The sequence below is a fragment of the Sus scrofa genome, chromosome 4 (assembly GCF_054392235.1).
Source record: "Sus scrofa isolate SSC_HxYL_T2T_F1_AM1 chromosome 4, Sscrofa_HxYL_maternal_Yorkshire_Landrace_v2.0, whole genome shotgun sequence".
In the NCBI taxonomy this organism is placed as follows: domain Eukaryota; kingdom Metazoa; phylum Chordata; class Mammalia; order Artiodactyla; family Suidae; genus Sus; species Sus scrofa.
In genome coordinates this window covers 80747815-80775188 of record NC_139386.1, presented here as the reverse complement: position 1 = coordinate 80775188, position 27374 = coordinate 80747815, and positions in this window count along the sequence as shown.

The window sequence follows — 27374 nt, the reverse complement described above, 5'->3', positions numbered from 1 at the left end:
TACTTTTTTGAAAGGAAGTGAATCATTGTCATCTGCTTTTAGCAAATTAACTTAGAATCAATGTGCTATTAAAAAATCCTGAATAAGTCTTGATAGTTCAATAAATAATTTTTTTTGTCTTTTTTTTTTTTTTTTTGTCTCTTTAGGGCTGCATCCACCACATATGGAGGTTCCCATGCTAGGGGTCTAATCAGAGCTGCATCTTCTGGCCTACACCACAGCCACAGTAACGCCAGATCTGAGCCACGTCTGCGACCTACACCACAGCTCACGGCAACGCCAGATCCTTAACCCAGCAAGTGAGACGAGACCAGGGATTGAACCTGCATCCTCATGGATGCTAGTTGGGTTTATTGACCGCTGAGCCACCACGGGAACTCCTAATAAATAATTCTTAAGGATGAAAGATATGGCCAGCTTTGATAGGAAGTATTCTGTGATCCACCAGAACAAAAAGGGCTTTTACTGACTTTACCACCAAATCATAAAAGAAAAAGTTGCATGTTATCGTATACAATTGAATCTTGTTATTGTTTAAGTAACTAGTTTGCCATTAGAAGTGTCTGATTCTTTCCGACACATCCACACCAGCAAGATGCAGTAATTATGTAAACGAAGTATAAATAATTAAGCATGAAAAATAGGGAGTAGCTAGATCTAAAGCTTTTCAAAGGATCGTGTGTCTTCTAGAACCAGCTCATTATGCAGAGCAGTGTCTAGAGGGTAAAGTTAAATAGAAAATCTCATTGTAGACCTTGCCGTTTAAGCTGAATCTAAATGATACTCAACTCCCAAACCACAAGTGAATTCATATGTCATTATCATTTAGATACTCTTTTGCCAAAACAGTCATATGGATTTCAATCTCCTTTTCAATTAGAAACCCAGGGAAACAGAAATGTAGACGGCTTGCCACTAAGACACCAATACTAGAAACCAGGTGAGACACGCCATGGCCACGGAGGTTGTGCCAGTCATTTTAAACCTGGTTGTATGTTAGCTGTCAATATGTGAGAATTCCCCTTTGCAGGAAAAGTTTTTTTACATTTTCCTTATGTTCCTTAAAAAATAGAGATATATTTAGAGTATATTATCCAGTGAAAATATACATTCTTATTTATTAGAGCAACTTCTTTGGGGTTTTTAAGATACTATCTGGTATAAGTTTAGCCCCCAAAGAAACATGAATTTTCTAAAACTTTCATTTCTCCTAAAAGGCCTGTCCTTCTGATTTAAAGTAGAAGCCATATAAGCAATGGAAGAAGACTTTGTTGGGGGTTTTGCTGCCCAGAGAAATGCTTGACTGAAAGAAAGCAAAATATATTTCCTTTTCCTAAGGGTTTTTTTTTTTTTGGTTGCCACAGTTTTTATAATGAAAACAATTTCATCTTATGTTTATTATATCCATATATAATTTGGTTAGAAAACACATGGAAGATATGCCTAAAGGTTCAGGAAGAATCAGGCCAAGAATGTGAAAATGTGGGGGCTAAATACATGTGATTTGAGAGGCAGATGTTTCCAGACAGATGGAGGACATAGACTTTTCTACACTAAATAAACTACCACCCTTGGACATTACATGCACGACAAACCTAAGAAGACTCTGAAAGGTGAGAGAAGAAAGAAGACAGACTGGGAACCTCAGGACCCAAGGAAGGACACGGACGTGGAGTCTCTGGTGTTCCTTTTACCCCATAAGCCTCAGACAGAAGGCTGGAGAAGCTAGCAGCCTGGAAATGCTGGTGGGCGCAGACGGAAAAAAAAAAAATGCACCCCCTGCCCTGCCGCCGCCCCCTGCCCAGCAATCCTGCTCTCTCTAGTCAAATAACCAACAAAGGATAAGTCTAGAAAGAGAGAAAATAATATAGGCAATAACCACTCCATTTGGACCACACAACACAGGGAAAAGTGTGGCTGCTTCAACCACCCTGCCACCAAAGCCCGAGAGGTGACCCAACCCTACATTGCCACCTCTGATAAGATGCTCAGGCTCATCAGGGCGACGGCTGGCAGCGACGGGACCAAACTAGGAATCAAAACCAGAAAGGAGCAGAGAAATCTTCCAATATTTAGAACCTAAACAACACACTTCTAGGTAAGTCATGGGTCATCAAGGAAGCCTGAGGGGAACACAGAAATAACAGGTAAGTGGATGAAAATGAAAACAGAATACCAAAATTTGTGGAACACCAATGAAACAATTGCTGGGAGGGAAATTGATAGCATTTGAATACTTAGAAATGAGGAAGGGTCCTAAATCAACCATTTAAGCTTTTACCTAAAAATCTAGACATAGAAGGTCAAAATGAAACCAAGCAAGCAGAAAGAAATAATAAAAAGCAGAAATCAATGAAGTTGAAAATAGAAAAAAAAAGAGAAAATCAATGAAACAAAAACCTGTTTATTGGAGTTCCCTTGTGGCACAGTGGGTTAAGCATCCTGTGTTGCCACTGCAGTGGCCCAGGGTTGTTGCTGTGGCCCAGGTTTGATCCCTCACCTGGGGAACTTCCCCATGCTGCAGGTGTGGCAAACACAAACACACACACACACACACACACACACACACACACACACACACACACCCCAAACAAAAAATAAAACTTGTTTCTTTCCTTCTTTCTTTTTTTAAAAAAATGTATGGCTGCACCCATGGCACATGTAATTTCACAGGCCAGAGATTGAATCTGAGCCACAGCTGCAAACTGTGTTGCAACTGTGGCAACACCAGGTCATTTAACCTACTCTGCCAGGCCAGGAATCAAACCCGAACCTCAACATTGACCCAAGTTGCTACAGTCGAATTCTTAAACTACTGCACCATGGTGGGAACTCCAAAATCTGTTTCTTTAAAAAGTCAATAAAATTAAAAATAAGAGTGATATAGAAGACACAAATTAATAAAGCCAGGAATGAAACATAGAGTATCACTGCAGATCCTACCCTAAAAATGTAATATGAGAGTATTATACACAAACAAGTTTGAAAGCTTAGCATGATTTACTATGACTTACCCAATATAAACTAGATAATTTGAGTCATCCTGCTACTAAAGAAATTGTATTTGTAATTAAAAACCTTTCAAAAAAGATATCTCCAGACCAGCTGTTTTCACTAGAGAATTCGATGAAACATTTAAAGGAAAATTAGCTCTAACGCTACACAACATCTTCTAGAAAATAAAAGAGGAAACACTTGCCAATTCATTTTATGAAGTGAGTCTTATCCTGATACCGAAACCATAGACAGTATACAACACAACAAAATAAGAACTACAGACCAGTAGCATTCATAAATATAGACTCAAAAATCTCTAATAAAACATTAGTAAATATAATTTAGCAATATATAGAAAGAATTTTATATCTTGATCAAATGAGATTTATTCCAGGAATGCTAGGTTGATTCAATATTTACAAGTTAGTAATGCAGTCCATCAATATTAACTCAAAAATCACATAATCCTATGTAATCCTATCAACTGATGCAGGAAAATTATTTGACAACATTCCACACTAATTCAGGATTAAAATCTCAGCAAACTAGGAACAGATAATAATTTTTTTCACCTTGACAAAGAACATCTACCAAAATGCTACAACTAACATGATATTTAATGGCAAAAAAATTGAATGCTTTCTTCCTAAAGTCAAGAAAAAGCAAGGGTGACCAGTTCTCATCACTGTTATTGAAGCTAGTATTAGAAGTTCTAACTCACTTCATAAGGCAAGAGAAAGAAATTAAGACATAAAATCGAAAAGGAAGTGAGTCAAACCTCCTCTATTCATGGATGGCATGAGTTTATATGTAAAAAACCCCAAGGAATATATTTTAAAAAGAGAGAGAGAGAGAGGAAAGAAAAAACATTTAGAACTAGTCATTGAATTCAGCAAGGTCACAGGATATAAGATCAACACACAAAATCAATCGTATTATACATACTCGCAATGAACATGTGAACACTGAAACTTAAAATATAACACCATTTGCAATACCCCCCAAAATAGTGGGAACACAATTATGTGTAAACCTAACAAAACATGTCTAAGACTTGTATACTGAAAACTACAAAAAGCTTATGAAAAAAATCAAAGAAGATATAAATAAATGGAGAGGAATACCTGTTCACACACTGGAAGACTCTGTGTAATGAACATATCAATTCTTCCCAAATTGATATACAGATTAAATGCAATTTCTATCAAATTCAAAGCAATATGTTTTGTAGGTGTAGAAAATATTATTCCAAAATAATATATGGGAAGTCAAAGGAACTAGAGTAGCTAAAGCCATTTTGAAAAAGAAGAAGAAAGTGTGAAGAATCAGTCTACACAGTTTTAATACTTATTAGTTACAATAATCAAGACTGAATGGTATTGGTGGAGGGGTAAATACATAGATCAACGAAAGCGATTAGAGTATGAAGAAATAGCCCCAAACAAACATGCTCAGCTGATTTTTAGTAAGGGTGCAAGAGGGGGTCAATGAAGGAAGTAAAGCCTTTTCTACCAATGGCATTGCAGCAATTGGATACCCATAAGCAAGCACTTCACAATCTAGAGTTGCAGTAAGAGATGTCACACATGCAAAACTGCTCCATAAAAAAAAAAAAAGTAAACTTTGCTTTGCAAAAGATCCTGTTAAGATATGATGAAAAAAACTATACACTGAAAAGATATTTGCAAACCCTATATCTGTTAAAGGATGCATATATAGACTCTACAGAGAACTCAAACTCAATAGTAAAACACAAACAAATCCGTTAGAAAATGCAAATCACCTGAAGAGACATTTTATTTTATTTTATTTTATTTATTTATTTATTTTGTCTTTTTGCCATTTCTTGGGCCACTCCTGCGGCATATGGAGGTTCCCAGGCTAGCGGTCTAATTGGAGCTGTAGCTGCCAGCCTATGCCAGAGCCACAGCAACGCAGGATCTGAGCCGCATCTGCGACCTACACCACAGCTCACGGCAACGCCAGATCCTTAACCCACTGAGCAAGGGCAGGGATCAAACCCGCAACCGCATGGTTCCTAGTCGGATTCGTTAACCACTGTTCCACGACGGGAACTCCCGAAGAGACATTTTATTGAAGAAGATATTTGCAGAGCCAACATGGACATAAAAGATGTTCAACATCACTAGCCATTAGGACTGCAACGAGATAGCACTACACATCTGCTGAAACAACTAAAATTAAGAAACAGTGACAATATTATTTTCAATAGTCAAGCCATGGAAACAACCTAAATGTCCATCGACAGAGGAGTGGATCAAGAAAATGTGGTACATATACACGATGGACTATTACTCAGCCTTTAAAAAGAACGAAATACTGAAATACTGGCATTTTTAGCAACATGGATGGACCTAGAAATTATCATGCTAAGTAAAGTCAGACAGGCAATGAGACACCAACATCAAATGCTTTCACTGACATGTGGAATCTGGAAAAAAGGACAGAATGAACTTCTTTGCAGAACAGATACTGACTCACAGACTTTGAAAAACTTATGGTTTCCAAAAGAGACAGTTTGGGGGGGTGGGGATATGCACTGAGGGTTTGGATGGAAATCCTATAAAATTGGAATGTGGTGATCATTGTACAACTATAAATGTAATAAATTCATTGAGTAATAATAATAATAACAAAAGAATTACAAGAAACAGTGACAATACCAAATGCTGGTGGAGATGCGGAGAAATTGGATCTCTTATACCTTGCCTCTGAGAAAGTAAAATGGTATAGCCATGTTGGGAATTAGTTTGACAGTTTGCTAAAAAACAAACAAACAAAAAACCAGACATGTACTTGCCTTATGACCCAGTAATTGCCCTTCTAGGCCTTTATTTATGAGAAATTAAAACTATTCCACACAAAAATCCATATGTGCTTGTTGATAGCAGCTTTATTTGAAATAGCTCCGAACCAGAAACCACACAAATGTCCCCTCCTAGGTGAGTAGTCAAACAAACCCATCCGTGGGATATGCCAACCAGCAGTGCAAAGACAAGCCCACACATACAAAGAAATGGAACCGCTGGGAGAGGTCTCTCAAGGACACTGTGCCAAACGAGAAAAATCCAATATAAAAAAGCCGCCATATAATTTCCTGTATGATTCTATTTGTAGGACGTTCTCACAGTGACAAAACCATAGAGCTGGAGAATAAATGAATGCCAGGGCTTAGGGATGCTGAGGAGAAGGGAGATGAGCATGGTGACACAGGGTCGAGCACGGGGAAACTGTGGTAATGCAAGAATTTTGCGGGTCCTGAATCTATACCAGTGATAACATGACAGGACCATCCATCCCCACACATCACACCAATGCCAGCTTCCTACTTTGGTATCACACTCTACACGGAGGTAACCAGGTGAGGGGGTGGTTGCTGGGTGAAGGTACACAACGTTTCCTTGTGCTACCTTGGCAATTCCCTCCAAATCTATAACAAATGAAAAAGCTTTAAAAAAAAAAAAATCCCAATTTGGCTCCGATGTTCTAAGGAACTCTCTATATGTTTGACACCCTGTGTTGCAGAATCAAGGAGCCTCAGATACATGTGATCTTTTTATTGATGAAGCGTGTCCAATCAGGTGGTAATTTGGGTCACGGCCTACTAGGTCCCTAAGCCCTTGACTTCGGGGTGAACAGTAAGATCCCACTTGCGCTGAAGAGTTTGAGAAGCAACCTCTACTTCTTCATCATTTAAAAAATGCAGAATAAAGCAACAACGGAAACTTTTAGTCTTCTATAAATAAAACACTTCCTCTTTCTTTTAATGGAGACGGATGGATTGAATCCCTGCTGAGTGGCCATTAAGGAAAGCGCTGTCTGGTATGTATATATCTAGCTTCTCAGAATATGATAAATGATTCTGGAGCTAATATGTGCTAGAAATGTTTCTCAAAGTGCTCCATTTTTTACATTTAAAAATTCCTGAAAAGCCTTGTATTAATCCTAGATTTAGTGTTAATTAAACTGAAATTAATTTAGTTTTTGTTCGGATTAGTTTAACTCCAGCAAGCTTACTTTTTACACACTTCAAGCTTTTCTCAGAATGCACAGCTCAGTGGTACTTGGCAAGTTGCTGTGGTTTCACATCCTTCAATATGCTTTGGTGCTACTTTCCGGTGCCAGGGCGGAGCGAATCATAAAACTGAACAAAGCCCTTACATGTCATCTGGCCTAGACAGCCAAGTATTCTTTCTTGGAACATGAGTTTTGTCTTTTTACAGCTGTACCTGAGGCGTATGGAGGTTCCCAGGCTAGGGGTCGAATGGGAGCTGCAGCTGCCGACCTATGCCACGGCCACAGCCACGACAGATCTGAGCTATGTCTTCCACCTACACGGCAACTTGCAACAATGCCAGATCCTTAACCCACTGAGCGAGGCCAGGGATGGAACCTGCATCCTCACAGAGACTGTGTCGGGTCCTTGCCTGGCTGAGCCACAACGGGAACTCTGCAACATGACTGTTTTTATTGGCGTTGAAATCTTTGATTGAGTACAGGATCTCCATCGGCCACAGTCCAAACCAGCTTCTCCGGGTCACCTCCGTTCCCCACAGTGCACACCAGCTTTGGCATCTGAGTGTGAAACCCTTCTTTGTTTAGCGCTCACATAGGTGAAGAAACCCAGCGCAGAGGTCGGACGATGAGACCTGATTGTTTAAGGTCACATGACTCACTCACTGCAGAGCTGGGTCCACACCTGCCTCAGTCTTTCTGTTCCTCACTCCACTGTCCTGCAGTGGACAGGCAGGCATTAAAAAAAAGGCAAGGTCCCTTAGACAGAGCCAGAAACCCCACAAGTACGGAAGAACTCCTCTGCATGTCCAGCAGCGCTCAAAAGGGCAGCCCAGAGGGAGCCCCAGGCCAAATTCTGAGTCACAGAACGTGGATCAGACTCTACTGCGAGAAACAGCCTGCCTCCCTCCCCACCCCCAGTCCCAATTGATTTTGTGCTTCCTGATTTTCTGTGCTTGACAAAGAAAGCAAAAGTAACATGCTGTCTATGGGCAGTTGCCAACAAAGCTGAGTGGCCTTTAAAAAAATCACTTGCTTCAGATTTCTAGCAGCGGTTCAAAGGCTCCTAAGCGGACACTGCGTTATGCTAATAATATGCTAAATCATTAAGGTCTTCCGATTGTCCATTGATTGTTTAAGTAGAACGTTAGGACAGGAAGACGTGGTGCTAGAAGCATCGACCCGCCTGCGGTGCTCACTCCTCAGCTGGCAGCTCTGGTATAGACGTTGCACTAGCTCCGTTATACTGCGCGTCATAAGCCATTTCTTCATGCACCGAGATGGGCTTTGGGGAACATCGATATTCTAAAAAAATTGAGAAAATATAGGCCAGATAAAAATAATAGGAATAATTATTGAGTGGATTCCTTGAGCCAGAACAGTGCTGGGAATTTTGTCTGTATCTCCTTTCACTCATCAACGCTGCCCACAGGGATTAGCATCTTCTTATACATTTGGTGGAATCGAGACGCAGAAAGGTGAAGCCATTCTGCTGCGCTCCCTTGGCTGGTAATGGCCCTCATCAGGACCAGCTGAGCGGCGGTCCATGTCTGCTTAAGGACGAGCTCAGACTTCCTGAATCAGTTCTCTCGGACCCCCAGAAATTAGCTCGGGGCTTTCATCTTCTAGTGAAGCCAGTGGTCCTCCCCTTAGGGACCTGGAGAGGGAACATTGGAGGCAGATCCGGGGCAGCATCCCTGTGCAGTGGTGACAAACAGGTGATTCGGATACATTCTTGGCACACCCAGAACCCGGTGTGCACTCCCTGGTGATGGGGGCACACCTACTGCTAGTGCAAGCCTCCTAGGCAGCCGCCGATGGAGGTCTGAGGGGGCAGAGAAAACAGGGACTAGGGACTCCTAGTAAATCGAGTTTTGAGCAATGCGGCTCATTGTTGAAAAGTCTGCATAAGTGACAGAGGGGTTCTCAAGTGGAGATTCCTGGAGATGCGCCCACCATCAGGAGGCTGAGGAAAGGGGCAGGCTGCAGAGGGGGGGACTCGAAATGATTACGCACTGGTTCCTCCACCAGCAGAGCTGGGCTGGTGCGCTTCGCACAACGCAGACCACAGACAAGCCTTGTCCTTGAAAGACAGTGGCCCTGGGGGAGAAACTCTGAAATTAACGTTGACTTGGCCAGAAAGAGTTGGAATCTGATCACAGCTTAAGTGAAGACCTATTCAGAATTTTCTCACTTATTTTGCTGTACCTTTAGCATTTTTGGAAGATTTGTCTTCTTGAACTGTTCGGCCCTCTCCCCATCGCCTCCTCCCCTCTGAGTGTGTTTCCCTCCCTTTCTCTGAGTCTCTCTGTCTCTCTCCCTCTCCTATTAATCTGATCCCGCCGCTCACCCAGCCTATGAACCTCCTTCCTCAGGCCGCCTTCTCATTCGAGAACAGCATGATGATGGAACCACTTACACATCCAGGGACCAGCTTTCTGTCAAAGGACGGCCACTGTATTCCACCCGGTCGTTAATAGCAACAACCCTGTCATCAGGGACTGATAGTTTTCTTACTGCCTTTTCTAGAATATTATGCCTGAGCTTCAAAGAGCCTCTCTCATTTAAAAATTTTTTTCGTCTTTAATACTTCTGTCTCATCCAGGTCTTCACCCATGAAGCCTCCTTCTGCAAAGTTCATTCTGCATGCAATTTGCTCTCCCTCCTGCTTCTGCCCCCACACTCTTCTGTTCCTGTGCTCCAGGCTCTGTTCAGGCTTTATAAATATTGGTGTCTTTTGTCTTTTTAGTGCCGCGCCCGTGGCACATGGAGGTTCCCAGGCCAGGGGTTGAATCGGAGCTGCAGCGGTTGGACTACACCACAGCCTCAGCAACGTGGGATCCGAACCACATCTGCAACCTACACCACAGCTCAAGGCAACACCAGATCCTTAACCCACTGAGAGAGGCCAGGGATTGAACCCACGTCCTCATGGATCCTAGATGGATTCGTTCACCACTGAGCCATGACAGAATTCCTGGCTTCCTCTTCTTTCCTTTTTTCTTTCCTCATGACATAATTTACCTAGAGTGTTCAGAAATAAAATTTCAAGACTTTTCCCCAGAGTTGACTCTCATGAGCTATTTTTCCTAGAGAAGAACAGAGTACCATCAAAATTAGACACAAAAAAACTAGCGTGCTTTTTTTTTCTCTTTCTTTTCTTTTTTGAAGTATGTGGTGGCTTAACGTGGGATCTCAGTTCCCAGACCAGGGATTGAACCCAGGCCACAGGGGTGAAAGTGTAGAGTCCTGACTACGAGGCCACCAGGGAATACCAAGCGTTGTTTTATTTCAGTTCAAGAAACCTTTGGTTGTGTGCTTCCTACTTGATAAATTGTGTGCATGGTATACAGAGCTGCACAACTCAACTGAACTCTTAAGTGCCAGAAAGTCTCCCGTCCGGCCTCTTCAGGATCACTTTCCAGAACCTTCTTCCTGACCCATGACCCCTCAGCACGTAAACTTCCTCTCTCACAGGAAAGAAAAACAAATACATCCCGCACCACACCTGTCCGCAGACACAACTGATGCTCTCGGCTTCACAGTCAACCTTTAAAAAATGAGACATTGCATTTCCCGCCTTCACCCTCCATCTCCTCTTCAAGGTCCAACGTGACCTCGCCTGTCATCGCCAGACCACTTACTCTGCTCCTATTTTAAAAAATATATCACCTTCCATTAAAAACCCACCTTAATGACTCAGCCTGCACTTGTGCACATCTGTTGATAAGGCTGTTTTCCGTACTAGACTGAACCTCATGAGAACAAGGATTATGTTTTACTTATTAAGTTAAATCATGTGAAATTGCTGTTTAAATTGCCATTAACTGTTGTTAATGTACAAAAACAGCAATTATGGTTCAATCTACTTCCATACCCTTAGCACCAAATATAGTATATGGTGCAAAATTTAGGTTCAATAAATATTCAATAACTGAATTAATACATAAGGTGTCTGCATTTTATGGACTTATTGAATCATTGCAAACTTTAACTGAGATTTCTTAGTATTTTCTCCTCTTAAATTATTTGTTCTCTAAAGCTTCAAGAATCAAGACATAATCTACCGAGATAAAAAGTTATCTACATACTTAAAAGGAGTTCCCACTGTGGCACAGCAGAAACAAATCCAACTAGTATCCATGAGGATTTGGGTTTGACCCCTGGCCTCACGCAATGGGTCAGGGATCTGGCTTTGCTATGAGCTGTGGTATAGGTCACAGATGTGGATCGGATCCCACGTTGCTCTGGCTGTGGTGTAGGCTGGCAGCTGTAGCTCCTATTTGATCTCTAGCCTGGAACTTCCATATGCTGCAGGTGTGGCCCTTAAAAAAAAAAGGCAAAAAATTTATCTATATACTTATAGAATCCAATATTTAATAAGTATAATATAATATATTATTATACACATACTGAAAGTGTGTATGAAGCCATGCTAAAGATCTCTGAGGTAAAACATATTGAATTTGAGTCGTTATTATAATTTCTAAAGTTGTAGTAAAAATTTGAAACTCATGTTGCTTCTTTGTCAAAATTATTTCAACTTTCATTTGAGTGTTACTTTAAAAAAAATGTTGCCATCTTTTAGGAGCAAATTTCTGAGTTACATTTAGTGTAGTAACCTGTTTTTTTCTTATCTCTTGCCAGTGGTTGTGTTAGGTGACACCAATTTCTAGCCATTTTCCTGACTTGGGGAATTGAGTTCACCTTAAAATTTTCATCTTCCAGGAGTTCCTGCTGTGGCACAGCAGGTTAAGGATCCCGTGTTGTCTCTATAGTGGCTTGGGTCACTGCTGAGGCGCAGGTTCTATCCCCAGCCCAGGAACTTCCATATGCTGCAAGTGCAGCCAAAAAAAAAATTTTTTTTTTCATCTTCGGAGATAGTAGGGACACAGGAACCTTCTCTCTAGTCGGAAACACATTCTGAAAAAGACAAGAAGCTATTCTACCTTTCATTATCTCTAGGAAATGCATTTCATTTGCTTTTGTCTTTGAATTTATAACCTTTTTTTCCCAGTTCTCTTTCCTGCCTTGGAAGCTTTTGCTATTGGTCTTGTGCTTTTGTCCTGGGAACACTGCATCACATTAGCTTGTATGTCAGCAAAGCAAGTGCATCCTTTAAGTAAAAGCAAGAAGAGTTGAAGGAAAAGCAGACAGCACAGATCTCTGGGGATGTGGGCAGCCTTTATCTTTTGCAGACAGGAAAATGACTGCCTGGCAAGGAAGCCAGGTCTCCTCATGGAATTCCACTCCCGTGCACCCAGAAAGCCCTGGAAGTGTAATGGAACAAACCCTCACTGCTGAGCACACGCCCAGACCAATGTGCTTGTCCTTCTGTGGAAGGGCGTGAGAAGCAGAGCATACAACAATCCTAGCAAAAGGAGCCTTGGGCTAAGAGGGAAGGAACTGCATCCTTATGACACAGATGCTCTGTCATATATGCTCTTCCATATCCACCTGTATGTAATGGTGGGTGAAACCAGGTCACCCAGGTAAAAGCAATGAGGTTACCCAGGTTCAAAGTTCTGCTTTGGCAAGAAAAGTCCAAATGGCTGGGCTACAGTTGAAAAATGCTTGTAATATGCGAATTTCACGTTCACGTATGGTACAGTGATTCTGATTCATTTCAAAGGAAAGAAAGAACACACCTTCCTAAAGGATGACATGTTTATGAGGAGTCCATGATGGAAAAGCCAGAGTCTGAAGCCAGAAGGATTAGAGGTGAATGCAATGTCATCGAACAAACAGCCTGAGCTTGGGCGTGGCGTCCTCCAATGGAAATGGGAATTCTTGCTTCTGAGAGTTGCTGAGAACAGTGAAGGCACCGAACACGTCAAAGTGCTTGTTAACATAAAATGTGAAACAAATGCTATCTTAGCTTTCACTTCCTGGGGAAGCAGTTAGCGGTCTATGTGTAGGTGTCTGCCTCTTAGCACTGCAAAAGCTGCCCCTTACTGGACCTTGAAAGGTGAGCTGAAGTGTGCAGTGTGGGAATGGAGAGTCAGAAAGACCCGAGTTCAAATCCTGGCTCCATAACTGGGGAGCTGGGGCATCCTGGGGCAGTTGCTTCCTGGAGAGGCTGGGTGACATTGTTTAAGTGACCTGGCTCTGTAGTTTAACTTTCATCTCTATTACGTAGCAGTCTTTGACTTTGGGCAAGTTGGCCAGCTTCAATGGATGCTTCTATCAAATGGGGATAATGAAGTGCCTCGTAGTACTGAGAAGAAGAAGAATGTCTGATATTTACCAGTTGGTGTTTTGGGAGTGTGAGACCTGGCCAGGCAGACTCTGAGGCTGAGATGGCCTAGGAATGCTGTTTGCTGAAAGGCAGCATGCAGAAAAGGAATGCAGAGAAGCCACCCACGCAACTGAATGCTACTTTCTTTGTCTTTGTGTTGTCTGATACAGGTATTAGAGCACTATGCTTGAAGCAAACTCATGAGAGAGAGCTTCTTTATGTTTTTAAAATGAGTAAATAAATTTGATCCTTAAACTCACCAGACAATCTGGTGTGTACTGAGATTGAGGGGAAGGACTTTCAGCAAATATGCAGACTTCTCAACCTCCCCTATATGAGAGAACAAGTTGTCACAAGAAGGGTCTCTTGTTTCCACAAAGAACAAATTCCACCAGGCTACTTCCCACACTACATGGCTGCCTGCAAAACAGACATCAAAAGGAATGAGGTTTTGTAAGTTATTTTGCATCATTTTTATTAGATTCTAAATGTTAGTGATACCATATATTTGTCTTTCTCTGTCTGACTTAGTATCCTCTTAGTATGAGAGTCCCTGGTTCCATCCATCTTGCTGCAAATGGCATTATTTTGTTCTTTCTTATGGCTGCGTACTATTCCATTGCATATATGTACCACATCTTCTTTATCCATTCATCTGTCAATAGGCATTGAGGTGGCTTCCATGTCTTAGCTGTTGTAAATAGAGCTGCAATGAATATTGGAGTGCATGTATCTTTTCAAATTATGGTTTTCTCTGGATATATGCCCACAATGGGTTTGCTGGATCATAGGTAGTTCTATTTTTAGTTTTTTAAGGAACCTCAATACTTTACTCCACAGTGGTTGCACCAATTTACATTCTCACCAACAGTGTGGGAGGGTTTCCTTTCCTCCATACCCTCTCCAGCATTTATTGTTTGTAGACTTTTTGATGATGGTCATTCTGACTGGTGTGAGGTGATACCTCATTGTAATTTTTTCCAAAACCAAACTTCCTAAAGGGGAAACATGGGGGGAAGGGTCAATGAGGGGCATGGGATTAATTTATACACTGCTCTATATAAATAGATAGGTAGTAAGGACCAGCTTATAGCACAGGGAAATCCACTCACTACTATGTGATAACCTATGTGGGAAAAAAATCGGAAAAAGGACAGATGTATATGTATATGCCTGATTCACTTTGGGGCACACCTGAAACTAACAGGTTTGTAAGTCAACTCTACTCCAATAAAATAAAATAAGGAATAAGGCTTTTAAAGATACTCACCTCTAGACCCCTGGTGTCAGGACACTAGGCAGAAATTTCAGCCGATTATAAACCCGGCTGATTCTTCTCAGTCCCCAAGAAAAAGGCAGATGAGGTTTTATTCATACCAAATGGGATTGAAAGCCAGTTAGCGTCATGGATCTCAGCTCTGCTCTCTGGGGTCCACAGGGCCTTTTTTACATTATTCATGAAGGAGACACGCTGTCACCTGCCAACCCAGGCTAGAGTGAGCCAGGCAGCAACACCCACTCTGATCCGGAAGGACGGTGCAGCCTGGCAAAGGGAACTTGAGCTGTGAGCCTTCTCCAGCCTGGAGGTTCAGTTCTCTTTCCACATCATCCAAGTCCACTGCTGCCAGTAAGTGGCTGGAGACAGGGCTGGAGCTGGAGCAATGGGGACAGAGCAAGAAACAAGGGAGGAGAGGAAAGAGAGATGCATTTCAGTCTCTGTTTACAGCAGCTATCAAGACTCGATCACCAGGGAAATGTTTTATTCCCCCCCCCCCCCACCACCAGGAGAAGTACTTTTGTTTATTTTATTCATATATTATTTCAGTACAATTTATGGTATTCTTTTTTTTGATTAAAATTGTTTTATTGGGAGTTCCTGTCATGGTTAAGGAATCTGAGTAGGAACCATGAGGGTTCAGGTTCGATCCCTGGCCTTGCTCAGTGGGTTGAGGATATGGCATTGCCATGAGCTGTGGTGTAGGTCGCAGATGCAGCTCGGATCTGATGTGGCTGCGGCTGGCAGCTGTAGCTCTGATTGGACCCCTAGCCTGGGACACTCTATATGCCGCAGGATCTGCCCTAGAAAAGACAAAAATAAAAAAAAATCATTTTATTGAAGTATAGTTGATTTACAATATGGTGTTAGTTTCAGGTGTACTGCAAAGTGATTCAGTGACACACACATGTGCAGCTATGTCTATGTCTGTATCTATATCCATATCTTCTTTTTTTTTGATTCGTTTCCATCACAGGTTATTACAAGACATTCATTAGGGTTCCCTGTGCTAAACAGTCAGTCCTTACTGTTCATCTGTTTTGTAGACAGTGGTGTGTAGCTGTGATTCCCGATTCCCAGTTTGTCCCTCCCCCTCCCCTTTGGCAACCATACACCTGTCTTCTACGTCTGTGAGTCTGTTTCTGTTTTGCAAAGTTGTTCATTTTAAATGCATTTGGGAGGACGTTTCTCCTAAGTAGGTGAACTGCGGAAGTATTCCCACGCCCGGCAGACCGCGTCCTCTGAGGAGACTGTCTTCAGAAAATGGTGATCCAATTTGAGAAACTGAAGTGCAGGCATTGCTAGCCCTCGGGTGTCCCCCAAGGCCTTCTTATTCTCTGTGGCATCCTAATAAATATTTAAAGAACAATTACTTAGTCTTTCTCTTTCACTTCTGCAGTCCTGATACCTGGATCCTGAATTGAGAATGAGCTCTGGTCCAGGACAGTCTTTTCTGTGGCCCCAGAAGGACACGTTGTCTCCCTCCTCCAACCAGGTGGGATGTGCAGCTCCATGGCCACTAGCCTGCAGCAGATTTTACAGCCTGGGGTCCCTGGATTAGCTGCCTTGTCCCACCTGTGAGCCAGCTCTCCCCCTAAGCTTTCCCCCCGTCTCTCTCTCCTCTCTCTTTTAGCCACACTCGGCACATGGAAGTTCTCAGGCCAGGAACTGAAACTGTGCCAAGGCAGTGACTGGAGCTGCAGCAGTAACAACTGCTAGTTCCTTAAACGCTAGGCCACCAGGGAACTCCCAAATCTTTCTTCTCTTGAATAAACGTGTCAGTGAGTCCGGCAGCCGCTCCACCGCTTGGGGCTCCTGAGGGACCCGGCCCCCATGAGCACACAGAACTGAGGTTTTCTGAGCAATGCAGGTTTTTCATTCAGAAGGAAAGGGGCCTTGGCAGGACCCCGCATCCCTGAGAGAACGGCTAACAATGCTGCATCAACTGGGCAGAATTAAAGTGATAGGACACAGACGCCAGCGCGTGTTCTGTGTTCCTAAGTAGAGTGTTAGCTCGGGTTTTCTATCTGGACTCGTACCCTGCGAGCCTGAGGGGTCTGAACCAGACCAGGGAGGGTGACTGTATGGCCTGTGTCCCCTTGAGACGTCATGAGATCCCGACGGTCACGCCCCAGAAGCCTTCCCCCCCGCACACCTGCTGACAGTCTTGCACTAGGATAAGAACAGACATTAGAAGCCTGTTCCTTGGGCTCTTTCTCCTTGTCTCTGTTCCTTGTCCTAAGATGGGCAGGAGCGGCAATGGAGATCTCTGCTTTCCAGATGATAGGCGTGCCAGGCCCCTTTACACCCTTGGAAGAGAAAATTTTTTTCTTTTTAGGGACACACCTGCAATATATGGAGGTTCCCAGGCCAGGGGTGGAATCAGAGCTGCCCCTGCCAGCCTATACCTCAGCCACAGCCACACCAGATCCGAGCCACCTGTGACCTACATCATGGCTCATGGCAATCAATGCCTGATCCTTAACCCACTGAGCAAGACCAGGGATCAAACCCACATCCTCATGGACACTATGTTGGGTTCTTAACCTGCTGAGCCACAACAGGAACTCCTCACTGGGCATTTTAAAAAGCCAAAATGCCGCTAAAAAAGAACAAGCTTCCTCCATCTCTCTGACCTTAGCCTTGCATCTGTCTGACAGTGGCTTGCCTCTGGCACAGCTGACCCCAGCTGCCAAAGGCACATGGTACCTGCTTGGAAAGGAAGGCAGTGTCTTCTGAGAAGCTAGAAGGGAGGTGGGCTTTGCAGCAGAGAGGAAAGAGCAGCCCCTCACTCCATGTGCCGAGAGTCTGCTCTGCCCTGGGGAAGTGTGTATCAGCAGCGGCAAAGATGGTTCGTGGGTCCTACTAGGTCAAGAAGCTCTTCTTCCCCAAGGCAGGGGAGCAGGTGGTCCTCCCAGAAAAAGAGGAGACTCAGAAGGCAGATTTCCAAGTTTCCTCCCTGAGTTTAACCTGATTTTTTTCTGATGCTTCCCAGTTAAAGTGCTAACAATTTTTATTTTTATATTGACTTACTTGGCAGTATTTTTATATTGATTTACTTGGCATAAAGTTCATTATAAATGCTGAAAAGCCTGAAATTCAAGAAAAAAAATCTCAGCATATACCATTATATATTGATGAAAGAAAGAGAGAGAGGGAAGATGGGGAAGGAAGGAGGGAAGGAAGGAAGGAAAGAAAGAAGGAAGGGAGAGAGGAAGAAACCAGAGCTGACTCTGGTGCTCAATTCATTCTTCATTCCCAGGAGGCAAAAGGCCAGGATGTGGTATAACTGGGTTTCCAATTAAGGTGCATACAAGTGGCGCTCAAGATACAGGTAAGGATGCTGATGTCTACAAGTCTGTGTGGAAAAGAGGACCTGTCTGAACCTCTGCTGCTCCCCAGTCTTAGGGCCATTCAGACCCTTTGAAAGGGGAAACGTGAGTTTTGATAAGTCTGTTTCGTGTAATAAATAAGCATTACTCAGACACCACTGTTCTCCTCATTTTCTGATATAAGAGAAATCTGTGTAATACTTGCTATTGATGTCAGCTCCTTTTTCCCCATTTAAGACTCAAGAGCTTGGGCTGTAGGTCAGGGAGCAGCTGGGTGAAAAGGATGAGACGTTGGCTGCCCAGTTAGGGTACTGTGGTGACTGGTGCTCGCTGACCCTGCTCCCTGGAGGTTAAACTCTCCTATCTTTCAATACCTGTCCCAGTTGCACCAGACCTGTTCTGTCTTTCTTACGGCACCATTGCTCTGGTGGTAATGCATGTCTATCCTGCATTGTCCAGCGTTGCCACAAGCTGCAGCCTAGGTCACAGATGCAGCTCGGATCTGGCATTGCTGTGGCTGTGGTACAGGCCGGCAGCTGCAGCTCCGATTTGACCCCTAGCCTGGGAACTTCCACATGCAGCAGGTGCGGCCCTAAAAAGAAAAAAGAAAAAAAAAAGAATTCATTATATTAATTATTATTACTGGGACAGCCTTCGGAACCATACTCCTTATCTGTATGTTTATAATGCTCTAGAATAAATATTTTAATTTGGCATTTATTGCCATCTTTTTTCTAAGAAATAATTTTACATTTTCAAACTCAAAAGAGGGAAGAGCTTTAGCCACATGACACAATCCCAAGCACTTAGCCTACTTTCTGCTTTTCTCCTACTGAGCTTCCTGTGCTCCAAGGGCAACAATAATAAGCAGGAAAATGTCTAAGTGTGTTGGACATTTCCTTTAACTGCAGTTCCAACCATGCCACTTTCCTGCCCTGACCGTTCAAGCTGAAGTTCAAAGCCTTCCTTTTTGGCTTCTTCTTTTATATCAGAATGAGATGACTTTATGGTTTCTCAGATTCACTCCTCCTCCCTCCCCCCAAAATCTTCATCCACTAAAATCCTTCTAATTCCTTTTTTTTTTTTTGCTCCAAAATCTTCATCCACTAAAATCCTTCTAATTCCTTTTTTTTTTTGCTTTTTAGGCTGCACCCGTGGCATTAAAATCCTGCTAATTCTTGAAGGCCCATCCCAAGTCACATCTTGATTCAGATGTAAACTCTTTCTATCCCCTTAAGCAGAGTTGCAGATGTGTGTGCCACATGCTCCATCCATCCTGCCCTGTTTCAGGAACCACATCACTCTGCCGTCCCTAGAGCTGAGGTGTAATGTCACACAGCTCCGGTGATACCAAAAGCCTGTTTGCTGAGGTCTTTTGTCAAATTATAACTGGATGGGGACCCCAACCCTCTTCAAAGTCAGGAATGGTCCGTTAATAATTTGGAAAGTACATTTCTCACATTTAAAGAAGAGCATATTAACTCTGAAGGGATACAGAAAGCATCCTTCATCCGTCTCTTTGGTGCAGTCACGAACCTGAACCAGCCAAGATCTCAATTTTTAATATTCTGACGTCTGCATATGTTAATAGCCCCATCTCTATTTTAAAGGCTGAAACATTCCACATTAAAACAAAGAATCTGGGACAGCCAGAGACGATGGAATTTGGGCAGAATAGGAAAAGACTTGGACAGCTCTCCTTAAGGAAAATTGAAGTGACTTGGAGTTGCCCTAGATATCTATCAGTGTCCTTTATATTCAAAGAGGCTGCCACTGGCCGTGTTGCTAAATGTGTGCAAGGAAGGCGGAAAAGACCAGAGTGACCAGCTGTCTCTTCTGCAGTGCATTCGAATGAAGCCTCTTCTTTCTTATTTAGCAGCTGTAGATACTGGTGGTTGAGCTTGTTGCTATTTTAGATGCTGCCTTCTTCATAAAGAAGAGAAAGAAAAAGGAAGGAGAAGTCAGGCCATCCCTGCGAGCCCCGAGTCCGGCTGCTCTCCGCTCTCCTTCCCTGGTTTGGATGGTTGAGCAGCATATGCTCACGTCTTTGCGTCCCCATTTCCGGTTCACGTCATTGGCAACCGCTACTTCCTGAATCCAACCCCGCACACTAACCTGTCCTCTAGAGCAGCAGAGAAATTGCAGACAATGTTTCAGGAGAGGTGGCTCATTGGCTACATTCCAAGGTTTCTTTTTCTCTCCCATCTAGAGGTTTATGGGTGGGTATTGGCTCCCGGTAACACTGGTGAAGCTGCCCAGAAGGATGCATGTGAAGTGTGAGATTAAACCCAAGCCTCCTCCCCGCAGGGCTCTCAACCAACACCCCCCCTCGCCCCAGTTCCTTCAGACTTAGACCGGCAGCCCAACCCTCCCTTCACCTGCAGCCGCACCATGGACGTGGTGCCATCTGGACTAGAGCGAGGGGACCTGCTCATGGAATATCTTGCCCCCGAGGAGTGTGTGATGACTGCTGTGGATCTTAATTGGTGAAGGAACGCTCTGGCTTTCTGCAGATGGATATGTAACATCCATTTCCCATGGGCTTACTCGCCCTCATTGCGTGACTGGCCATCTGAACACAATTTCTTGCATAAGCCTCCAGGCTCCAGGCTTTTATGCTTCTGGCCTACATTCGCTGACATTAAAGACCACATGCTCTTGGCCACCAGGGTCCCCTGGGTCACTAGACTACTTTGCTCCTTTGAGTCCCTTCCCTTTCAGTTAGGCAGCTTAAATGTCCCCTGCTGCGACCTCTGCAGACAGCTTCCACGTTTTGTCATCTCTCAGAGATGTCTGTGAACAAACAAGGACTTGCTAATGTTTCCCCCTAAACAATATCCAGTGGAAACCATCTTAAAATATTCATACAGTTTATAAACAGCCCGTGGTCTAACTGATGTAAACACACCAGATCCTCCAAAACCAACCCTCATCCTTCTCCTCCTCCTAGAGGGTAACGTGTGGTGCTGGAGACTTGTGCCCTGAGTCATCGCTTGGGCCTGTCCCTTGTGAGCTTGTGTCCTTTGTTAGCTATTCACCTTCTCTCTTCTTCAGGGAAATTACCTGTACAACAGGAGCAATAATAGTCTCTACATCATAGCATTGTTATGTACAAATTATACAAACACATAGAAATCAAGCTACGAAAAATTCCCATTCGTGTAAACAATAATGCGGATAGCTTAGAACAGCCTACAAAATCTTTGAAATCAAGTTTTCCAATTTTTTTTCCTTTTTTAAATGATTCTCTCTCTCTTTTTTTTTTTCTTTTTTTTTTTTTTCCCTTTCTTGGCCATCCCGTGGCATATGGAGTTCCCGGGCCAGGGATCAGATCCAAGCTGCAGTTGTGATGTCTCAGCAACACTGGATCCCTAACCCACTGTGCTGGGCCAGGGATTGAACCTGAAAACTAGCGACATCCAGAGACACCACCGATCCCATTGCACCACAGCAGGAACTCCTTTCAGAGTGTTTTAACTGGCCAGGATCTTGCCAGCAGTGGAGAGTTGGAGGTGAATCCCTTTAATTTTTCAATGATCCATTCCATTCCTGGTTGTGATCATGATAAGGATCTGAAATCTTGATCTTTCTTTAGCAGCTTAAAGGTCATGGAGAAACACATGTAGAATCTTTAGATGCCCCCGTCTACCCATAGTTTTAAAACATTAGAGGCTGACTAACTTTGGGAATCAATTTCTATGTATATAATAGTCTTTCCTAGAATATGAGCATATGCAGAAAACCATATATTTCAATCAACTTTCAGTGAACATTTATAACTATCCTTAAATATGCTCTACTCTTTTCTTCATGAGTTTTGTCAGAAGTCAAATCAGTGAATCACATATCAGCATGCTCCTTGGAATCGGGGTAGAAAAGTATATTTCTTTTTTTTTTTTTTTTTGTCTTTTTGCCATTTCTTGGGCCACTCCCATGGCATGTGGAGGTTTCCCCGGCTAGGGGTCGAATCAGAGCTGTAGCTGCTGGCCTACGCCAGAACCACAGCAACGCGGGATCCGAGCCACGTTTGCAACCTACACCACAGCTAACAGCAACGCCGGATGGTTAACCCACTGAGCAAGGCCGGGGATCGAACCCAGAACCTCATGGTTCCTAGTCGGATTCGTTAACCACTGAGCCACGATGGGAACTCCCTGTTTCTTATATTTTATGAACACAAATCAATGATATTGTCAGGATCACTTAGGCCAAGAACCCCAGTTCATGTTGAAGAAATGCCAGAACTAGGGAGAAATGTTAATGTAGAATGAGCTGATTCTGCTCAAGGGAGAGGAATGCACAACACTAGTCTTTGTGATTAGTATTGGTCCTTGTATTAGTAGAAAGTTACAGTTTGCTGGGCCTTATACATGACTTACCAACAGTCAGATTTACCAGCGATGTAACTGAAGAGGTGAAGATGACAAGGCCCTTTATCTTTTGACCAAGTTCACTGACCTTCCTCCTGCCCTGCTTTTTTTTTTTTTTTTTGCCTTTTCTTGGGCGCCACTCCCACGGCATATGGAGGTTCCCAGGCTAGGGGTCTAATGGGAGCTGTAGCCGCCAGAGCCACAGCAACTCGGGATCCGAGGCGCATTTGTGACCTACACCACAGCTCACGGCAACGCCAGATCCTTAACCCACTGAGCAAGGCTCAGGGATCGAACCCAGAATCTCACGGTTCCTAGTCGGATTCGTTAACCACTGAGCCACATCGGGAACTCCCCTCCTGCCCTGCTTAAACCAGCAAAATAGCCCCTGCACAGAAAATACAGCTGCTTTGAAGGTTCACCATGGAAATCGTAATTGTGGGGTTTTTTACCAAAATCTGTGATATAATGGATGCATAAATGCAGCTGATGCGCAAAGGTAAGGAAGTGAGGTCTTCCCTTTAAGTCTCATCTATTCAGAAATCTCTCTTTATGTCAGAAAAAAATGAAAGTCTCCAAGGACTGGCTGTCTTACCTGGCTGGGGAATTGAGATCTATATCATGAGGCTCCAGTAATATTCCTTATTAGTGCTTCACAGTGGGAGAAGACGCAAAACTAAAATGAAGAAATTGGTCTTATTGATAATTTGATCTGATTCTCTTTGTGGATGTTTGGACTGTACTTTATCTATTTAGTTACTTATATATACATTTTTGGCTGTGCCTGCCTCATATGGAAGTTCCCAGGCCAGGGATCGAATCTGTGCCACAGCAGCAACTTGGCCACTGCAGTGACAACACTGGTTAAGCCACTGAGCCACAAGGGAAGTTCCTGGACTGTCCCTTAAATGAGATCAAAACTCATTTTCAGAGTTTTGAGAATTGGCCTCACAACTGCTACCATCACCACTAACTTTCTTAAATGATCTGCAAGCTTTTTGTCACTGCTTTAGGTGTGGGGATAATAATAAATACCTCTTGGGCAGCATTTCTCTACAAGCCTCAGGCTAAGAGCAGTAAGAGTAAACATCCAGAGAATCTTCATCTCTATCTGGATGTTTAGCATATTAAACTATTTTGTCACTTGAGTATTTTACCCCTATGGCTTAGGACTGTATCCTTTTTTTAAAGGAGAAATTACAGAAATGTTCAGGAAGGAGATACAGTGCCTTCATTGCAGTGGGTCTGTATACAGATTTGTGTGTGGTCTTGGAGTAGAACCATCTTATAATGCGTATATTCTTCATCTAGCGGTGCCCTCTTTCGGAAGCGGGTCTTCCTCTATGGAACATCGCTTCACTATGTTAACCTGTCGGGATAAGATTCCTTTGAGCAGGAGATAGACTCTTGCTCTAATGAGCTCAATTTCCCCCTGAAAAGGAAATTTGTTGGCTTGGGTTCTTAGGCAGCTCAGAAGTGGATCTTGGCCTCAGGCAAGGCTGCATCTATGCCCTCAAACGTCACTGTCAGCTTTTCTCTTTTTTTTGTTCTCTATCTTCTTTCCCATCATTTCTTCTGATTCTCTCTTCCTGAAGAGGTGCCTAACTCTACTTGGGGGGCAGGGGGAGAAGGCAAGGCAGAACCTCAGATTTGCTTTCCAGCAGCTCCACGCAGCATCCTGCGTACAAAGGGATGGCCTCTCTGCAGTGCAGTCCAGGGACGGGCTCTCATGTCAAGTCCCCAACACGATTAATAACTGCTGCCAAAGGGATGGGTTACTGTTACAGGTCCAGCCCCAGTCCCACACCCAGCCTTCAGGATAAGGCTGAGATTGCAACATGATCTCAGGACCCCCAAGAATGAGAAGGAGTTCTGCAAACAGAAGGGGCTGCAAATCATAAGGAAGAAATGGAGAACGGGCGAGGCTGACTGAACAGCGGCCACCAGAGCTTGGCAGAGGCAGCATCGGCTATGTCAGCAGAGGAGCCTCAAAGCTGCTCCCAGGACTCCCACAGGCATGATTTGCTGCTGCTGCTGCTGACTACGCCCCAGTGAAGGAGACACCATCCCGACTTCAACACCCAGGGTGCTCTTTAGTCATTGTCCCCTATACCAGCCTCCCACACTCCCTGTGCTGTGAGGAAGGGTGGGCTCAGCTTTCCTGCGAAGGATAGAAACAGGCCTGAGGTGCTGGTGGGAGAAAATGGGATGGTTGAACAGGTGACATAATTATGAGACAGACGCTTTGGTATCTGAGATGACACAGGTTCAAATCCCAGCTTGGCACTTCAGTGACTTTGTCACCCTAACTTTTCTGAGCCTCAGGGTCAACCCCATTGGGGTCTTGTGAGGATGCATTGACATATATTTAAGCATATGTCATAACAGGTGGTGACAAGTAAGGTCTTAATAAGAGATGGTGGCCGGTATTCGCCAGAATATACTTTTATTAGTTCCTTCTCTCTGCTTCTCAAGCTGGGAACAAGAGTAGCAATTTGGGATGGTAGAACCTTCTTGAATGAAGATGTTACGGTGATGCAGGCATTGTTATAGCTGTGTGCACAAAGCCCGCTCAGACAATAGCTGTGTATGCTCTCATTTAGGCAAAGCCCCCACTGAGCTGGAGGTCGTTAATATCCAGGTTTCGGGTAAGAAAGACCGAGCTCAGTGGGATTGTGATTTTTATCAGGTCACATAACCGGTAAGTCACAGAGACAGGATTCAAACACAGCTTTTCTGGCTCCAGATTTGGTTCTCTCTGAATTATACCATACTGTAAAGACCTATTTTTCTGAGAGCTCAGTGTCGCCTAAATATGGCCTTGCTAATCAGGTGGCATCGTGGGGAATGAGAGTAGCCTAAGAAGACCCTGGCCGTTCTCACTAGGTCCCCGAGGTTTTGAAGGTTTTTGCCGGGGATTGTCTCCAGAGGTGATAATAGCTGGCAAGCTAGGACCTGTTTGAGAGGAAAGAGGGGAGGGAAGGTAAAAAGAAGGAAGCCCAGCTGAGTGAGAGGAAGAAAAGGGGGAAGATTGGGTGAGGAAAATTAAAGTCTGCCTTTTTAGAGTGAATAGGAAGCCAGAGTTATCTTTTAAACATGTTGCAGTTTTTGATAAAAGAAAATAACTGATCTTTGCCCCAAGGCAACAATTATTATTTAGAGAATATATGAAAGGAGGAAAAGAAACAATAATGCCCATTTGAAGAATAAACTGAACGATTTTCTCTCTGAATCTTTACAATTTTTGATGTTTCGAAAGGGCTATCCTTAGGAATTTCTGTAAATGCAAACTTATTTATTTATTTTTTATTCTCTTTCCCATACAAAGACCCCACATTTTAACTTTTATGTCCTATTACTCAAAATACCACCTAATAAAATACTCTCTCCAATCTCAACACAGGAATTTCATTTTTAATTCGTGCTCTAAACCCAGTGTTCCGCTGCCTCCAGTTTTCTCTGGTAGTCTCCCCGCCTTTTAGGAAAGAGTCTTAAAGCGCTCTTACAGAGAACAGCAAACACATGTAGTTGAGACATGTCGTATACATTTGAGCTTTGAAAAATGATAGAGGATGCATCCATGAACGGAAATTACAAATCTGAAATTCCTGCTGTTGCTCAGCAGGTTAAGAACCCCACATGGTCTCTGTGAGGATGGGCTCAGTGGGCTCAGTGGGTTAAAGATCCGGTGTGGCTGTGGCTGTGGTGTAGGCTGGCAACTGCAGCTCCAATTCAAGCCACAGATGTGGCCATAAAAAGACAAAGAAGAAAGAAAGAAAAAGAAATTACAAGTCTGTCATCTGGGCTCTCTTTCTTTCTTTCTTCTTTCTCATTTTATCTTTTTGTAACTAGCCATTCTCTTCCCAACATATACAAGCAAAAATGAGAGAATATAAATTATCAGCAAAAGAAATGTTATGTAGATTTCATATAGTCATTCCATTAAACAATATTGTGCCAAGAAAAGGAATGCAAACCTGATAGATATGATCTCCAAAATGGGGCAGTTCTACTCTAAATGGGAGAGAGGGATATTAAGACACAGAATTTTAAAACAAACAGAAAGTTAAAAATGAATGTCTGCTTTTATTTTCAAGAAAATGCTGACCTCAAAGAATAAATCAGGAATTGTTCTCCCTATTTTTTTTTTTTGCAAGAATGTGAGAGGTATTAGGGTTAATTCTTCTTTATTTTTTAAAATTTTATTGGGCTATACTATAGTTGATTTACAATGTTGTATTAGCTTTAGGTTTACAGCAAACTGAATCAATTATGTGTATACATGTATCTATTCTTGTTTCCCATATATCTTATGATAGAACAATGAGTAGACTTCCCTGTGCTAACAATAGGTCCCTGTTAGTGTTAATTCTTCTTTAAATGTTTGATAAAATTCACTTGTGGATCCATCAAATCCTGAGCTATTTCCCCCTCTTTTTTGGCTGTGACATGCAGCAGCTTCATGTAGGGTGTCAGTTCCCAGACCAGGAATTGAACCCAAGACTCGGCAGTGAAAACACCAAATCCTAACCACTAGGCTTCCAGAGAAACAGGGCTTTTATGTTATTTATTTTATTTTATTTTATTTTATTTTATTTTATTTTATTTTATTTTATTTTATTTTATTTTTGATTACTGATGTAGTCTGTTTATTGTCCATTTCACAGCTCTGTCAATCACACACAGCAAAAAAGCTGAACAAACCGGAAATCAACTACTTTCCTCAGATCCACCAGAGAACTGAAGTCACGGGGCAAACCCCTGCTCCTAGAATTGGAAAGACAGGACAGACGTGGAGAATCACAGCACAGGGGCAGACAGACGCCTCCAGGGAACCAGTTCCAGGGCAGGAAATCTCTGCTATAATTGACCCAGTGCTCTGAACCAGGGCTCAGAGGGAGAGTCCGAAGCTCAGGGAGTGCAGTCCCTGGAGACCCCCATGCTTTTGTGAGTTTGAGCTCCAGGAGCCCTATCAGATTATTACAGTAAAGATGGGAGAAAAGTCTCCTGGTGCCTCTGGCAAGGGGATGAGAAAAGGAACCATATTCTAAAATAGGCCAGAGCCCGCTGTTCTTCTTAACAAGGTCTGCCCTCAGGAGAAACTACTGAGCCAGAGCCTAAACCAT